The sequence below is a fragment of the Schistocerca piceifrons genome, unplaced genomic scaffold, assembly GCF_021461385.2.
Source record: "Schistocerca piceifrons isolate TAMUIC-IGC-003096 unplaced genomic scaffold, iqSchPice1.1 HiC_scaffold_1365, whole genome shotgun sequence".
Classification (NCBI taxonomy): Eukaryota; Metazoa; Arthropoda; class Insecta; order Orthoptera; family Acrididae; genus Schistocerca; species Schistocerca piceifrons.
Genome location: NW_025727197.1, coordinates 20,001 through 25,000, shown reverse-complemented (window position 1 = coordinate 25,000; position 5,000 = coordinate 20,001). Strand labels below are relative to the sequence as shown.

The following is a 5,000-nucleotide window of genomic DNA, read 5'->3' as shown; positions in this document are numbered from 1 at the left end:
GGAACCACACGTCAGCCAGACACTCTGATCACGCACCACTCTCTGCTTCTAACAGGCGCACATACAATATGTAAGCACCAGCATGGAACAACATCCAGTGCATCTTCTCCGCCACATTACACAATCCACACTATCACAACCAGACCAGGAGGTCCATGCGGAAAATACAATATCCCAGCCTTTCGACATCCACCATTGCGCAGACCAGGCACCAACACCCACACATGTCCTATACAACGGTGCACCCAACATCACAATAGTACCTCCTGTCACAGCGCACAAACAATGACATGAGTCAAAGACACAGGTCTCACACAAGCATAGAATTGGAGCGCCGCCTCTAATAAGCCAAAGGTGCATCCTGACGTGACAAATCTGATCATGTCACAAGCATTCACTTACTATAATCACTATCAACGAACCTGCCGCCCCCGCCCCCCCCCCCCCTACACCTTTCCTTACAACAACGTGTAACCTAACCTAACCTAACCTAACCTATGTTGTACCTTAACCTAACCTATGTTGTACCTTAACCTAACCTATGTTGTACCTTAACCTAACCTATGTTGTACCTTAACCTAACCTATGTTGTACCTTAACCTAACCTATGTTGTACCTTAACCTAACCTATGTTGTACCTTAACCTAACCTATGTTGTACCTTAACCTAACCTATGTTGTACCTTAACCTAACCTATGTTGTACCTTAACCTAACCTATGTTGTACCTTAACCTAACCCATGTTGTACCTTAACCTAACCCATGTTGTACCTTAACCTAACCCATGTTGTACCTTAACCTAACCCATGTTGTACCTTAACCTAACCCATGTTGTACCTTAACCTAACCCATGTTGTACCTTAACCTAACCCATGTTGTACCTTAACCTAACCCATGTTGTACCTTAACCTAACCCATGTTGTACCTTAACCTAACCCATGTTGTACCTTAACCTAACCCATGTTGTACCTTAACCTAACCCATGTTGTGCCTTAACCTAACCCATGTTGTGCCTTAACCTAACCCATGTTGTGCCTTAACCTAACCCATGTTGTGCCTTAACCTAACCCATGTTGTGCCTTAACCTAACCCACGTTGTGCCTTAACCTAACCCACGTTGTGCCTTAACCTAACCCACGTTGTGCCTTAACCTAACCCACGTTGTGCCTTAACCTAACCCACGTTGTGCCTTAACCTAACCCATGTTGTGCCTTAACCTAACCCATGTTGTGCCTTAACCTAACCCATGTTGTGCCTTAACCTAACCCATGTTGTGCCTTAACCTAACCCATGTTGTGCCTTAACCTAACCCACGTTGTGCCTTAACCTAACCCACGTTGTGCCTTAACCTAACCCACGTTGTGCCTTAACCTAACCCACGTTGTGCCTTAACCTAACCCACGTTGTGCCTTAACCTAACCCATGTTGTGCCTTAACCTAACCCATGTTGTGCCTTAACCTAACCCATGTTGTGCCTTAACCTAACCCACGTTGTGCCTTAACCTAACCCACGTTGTGCCTTAACCTAACCCACGTTGTGCCTTAACCTAACCCACGTTGTGCCTTAACCTAACCCACGTTGTGCCTTAACCTAACCCACGTTGTGCCTTAACCTAACCCACGTTGTCCCCTAAAGTAACCCACGTTGTCCCCTAACGTAACCCACGTTGTCCCCTAACGTAACCCATGTTGTCGCCTAAACCTGCTCTGTAATTGTTATACGACTCGTTCAATTAGTGTAGTGTTGCCCACCCGCAACCCTCGCAATATAGTTCGCTACTCGCACTGCCCGCTCCCCTGTGTATCGCTTCATGTTAAACACCTTGCAAGTCTTGCTGACTTTCCACATGCTCCTGCTGTACACTGTAATGTGGATGGCAGCAGGACGTACATGCCGCCCCTCCCCACGTCCCCACCTTGCCCCCCTGCCTTCGCAAGCTGGTTGGTGAGAAGTTTGCATGTTCAATGCCCTTCGCATGCGACGTACTCAGGCTACGTTGTGGTGCGGCCTGTGTCAACCGTCCGCTAATGTCGTACGCGTAAACCACAATCTGTACTGCACATTCGTCCTTATGTACCGAATGATACATCGTGGCACATGTGTGACCGTACAACGACTGCGCCCAAAAACGGCGGACCATACAGTGCAAATATTGTGCACGCAGCTACGTGTCGTCTCCCTATGAGAGCTGGATTGCAGTGTGGTACGCCATAGAGACGTGTGGGAGGAACGGACGCCGTGGATGGCGATCAGCATGAGCTGTCTGTTGATGTATTCGGACCTAGTCGTCTCTCCTCACACACCGTGATGGCATGGTGCACCGCGTTCCATATCTGCGACATGCTACAGAGGCCGGTTGACAGTCGTTCGAGCAATGGACATCGCATACGTACGGGGGCCACCTTCCACGTATTGTCTAGGCGTGCACATTTTGTTGCGTGTATGTGGGCAGACGTAGTGTGGCGTGACACCTGACACAGGCATGCAATAATCGTTGAAGTTGCAAATGGCGATGGACGCCTGCGTTTTCTGGTGAAGTTACGCAAATGAACAAATGGTAACCTGTTGTGGTGCGGTTGTTCTCGCTAGGGGTGAATCGGTGATGGCGACGATAGGTTGAGGTACGAACCGGTTGTTCCAGCGATACCCACCATGCCGACGAAACTGAACGGCATCTGGGTGTGAAGCGATACGCGGCGGTGGCTGGGTGGGACCGTCCCCGGCCGGTGAGGGGGCGCCTCCCGGCGTGCTGGCCGCGCGGTGCGTGGGCGCACGCGCTACAGCCGGCTGGTGGGGGCGGCCAGTGGCAGGCGCGCCGGCCGACGGACGCGGCAGGCGTCGCAGCTGCGCGCCGGCGCACCCTGCGCGCGGCGCCGTGCGGCCAAAGTAGGTCCTCGCGGGCCCGGTGCGAAGCGCGGTGGACATCTTCAGTGTGCTGGTCCGATTGAGGACTGTGTGCGTTGAGGATGCGCCGCCGCCCGGCGCTCGGCGCCGCGACGCCGTCTGCTGCTCGGTCGCCCCAGCGGTTCTCGCTGGTGGTTTGTATCGCAGCTGTGCGGATGTGTTGGCGCGTGCGCTGTGCTGGGAGAGTTCGCTTCGGCACCCAAGTGGGGCTTTTGTCCTTCTGTGGCGCTGGCGTTGGAGCTGCCGGTCACCGTAGGTGGCGCGTGTTGTCTCCCGCCGGCAATGCCACGACAGCACGCTCCCGGGCCTCTGTCGGCAGCGGCAAGCTCAGTTGGGAGCACGGGTGGTCGCACCGAAAGCGTCTACTCGCCTAACTCCGGGCGATTGCGCCTCTCTCGAACCCGACCAAGTACTTGGGACGGCGCTGCGCGCCGCCGGGACCTGAGAGGGTTTCGAGGTGTATTGTGCAGGGGAGCTCAGCCTCCTCCTGTTTGCAGAATGATTGAGCGGACGCTTGCGTGTTCGCGCGGGCCCCCGGGACACACTCCCGGGCGGCCGGCTGCTCAGCTCTAGTTGACGCAGCTCCCTGGTTGATCCTGCCAGTAGTCATATGCTTGTCTCAAAGATTAAGCCATGCATGTCTCAGTACAAGCCGCATTAAGGTGAAACCGCGAATGGCTCATTAAATCAGTTATGGTTCCTTAGATCGTACCCACGTTACTTGGATAACTGTGGTAATTCTAGAGCTAATACATGCAAACAGAGTCCCGACCAGAGATGGAAGGGACGCTTTTATTAGATCAAAACCAATCGGTCGGCTCGTCCGGTCCGTTTGCCTTGGTGACTCTGAATAACTTTGGGCTGATCGCACGGTCCTCGTACCGGCGACGCATCTTTCAAATGTCTGCCTTATCAACTGTCGATGGTAGGTTCTGCGCCTACCATGGTTGTAACGGGTAACGGGGAATCAGGGTTCGATTCCGGAGAGGGAGCCTGAGAAACGGCTACCACATCCAAGGAAGGCAGCAGGCGCGCAAATTACCCACTCCCGGCACGGGGAGGTAGTGACGAAAAATAACGATACGGGACTCATCCGAGGCCCCGTAATCGGAATGAGTACACTTTAAATCCTTTAACGAGTATCTATTGGAGGGCAAGTCTGGTGCCAGCAGCCGCGGTAATTCCAGCTCCAATAGCGTATATTAAAGTTGTTGCGGTTAAAAAGCTCGTAGTTGGATTTGTGTCCCACGCTGTTGGTTCACCGCCCGTCGGTGTTTAACTGGCATGTATCGTGGGACGTCCTGCCGGTGGGGCGAGCCGAAGGCGTGCGACCGCCTCGTGTGTGCTCGTGCGTCCCGAGGCGGACCCCGTTGAAATCCTACCAGGGTGCTCTTTATTGAGTGTCTCGGTGGGCCGGCACGTTTACTTTGAACAAATTAGAGTGCTTAAAGCAGGCAAGCCCGCCTGAATACTGTGTGCATGGAATAATGGAATAGGACCTCGGTTCTATTTTGTTGGTTTTCGGAACCCGAGGTAATGATTAATAGGGACAGGCGGGGGCATTCGTATTGCGACGTTAGAGGTGAAATTCTTGGATCGTCGCAAGACGAACAGAAGCGAAAGCATTTGCCAAGTATGTTTTCATTAATCAAGAACGAAAGTTAGAGGTTCGAAGGCGATCAGATACCGCCCTAGTTCTAACCATAAACGATGCCAGCCAGCGATCCGCCGCAGTTCCTCCGATGACTCGGCGGGCAGCCTCCGGGAAACCAAAGCTTTTGGGTTCCGGGGGAAGTATGGTTGCAAAGCTGAAACTTAAAGGAATTGACGGAAGGGCACCACCAGGAGTGGAGCCTGCGGCTTAATTTGACTCAACACGGGAAACCTCACCAGGCCCGGACACCGGAAGGATTGACAGATTGATAGCTCTTTCTTGATTCGGTGGGTGGTGGTGCATGGCCGTTCTTAGTTGGTGGAGCGATTTGTCTGGTTAATTCCGATAACGAACGAGACTCTAGCCTGCTAACTAGTCGCGTGACATCCTTCGTGCTGTCAGCGATTACTTTTCTTCTTAGAGGGACAGGCGGCTTCTAGCC

General features: G+C 53.0%; 1 non-coding gene across 1 annotated transcript in view; it reads left to right on the top strand.

Moving 5' to 3' along the window:
• Positions 1 to 3,487: 3,487 nt before the first annotated feature.
• The window catches only part of LOC124732860, a 1,909-nt gene continuing 396 nt past the window's right edge, over positions 3,488 to 5,000 (top strand). The window contains exon 1 of the ribosomal RNA XR_007008829.1: positions 3,488 to 5,000. This exon is cut by the window's right edge and continues 396 nt beyond it. This is a non-coding gene — a ribosomal RNA (small subunit ribosomal RNA).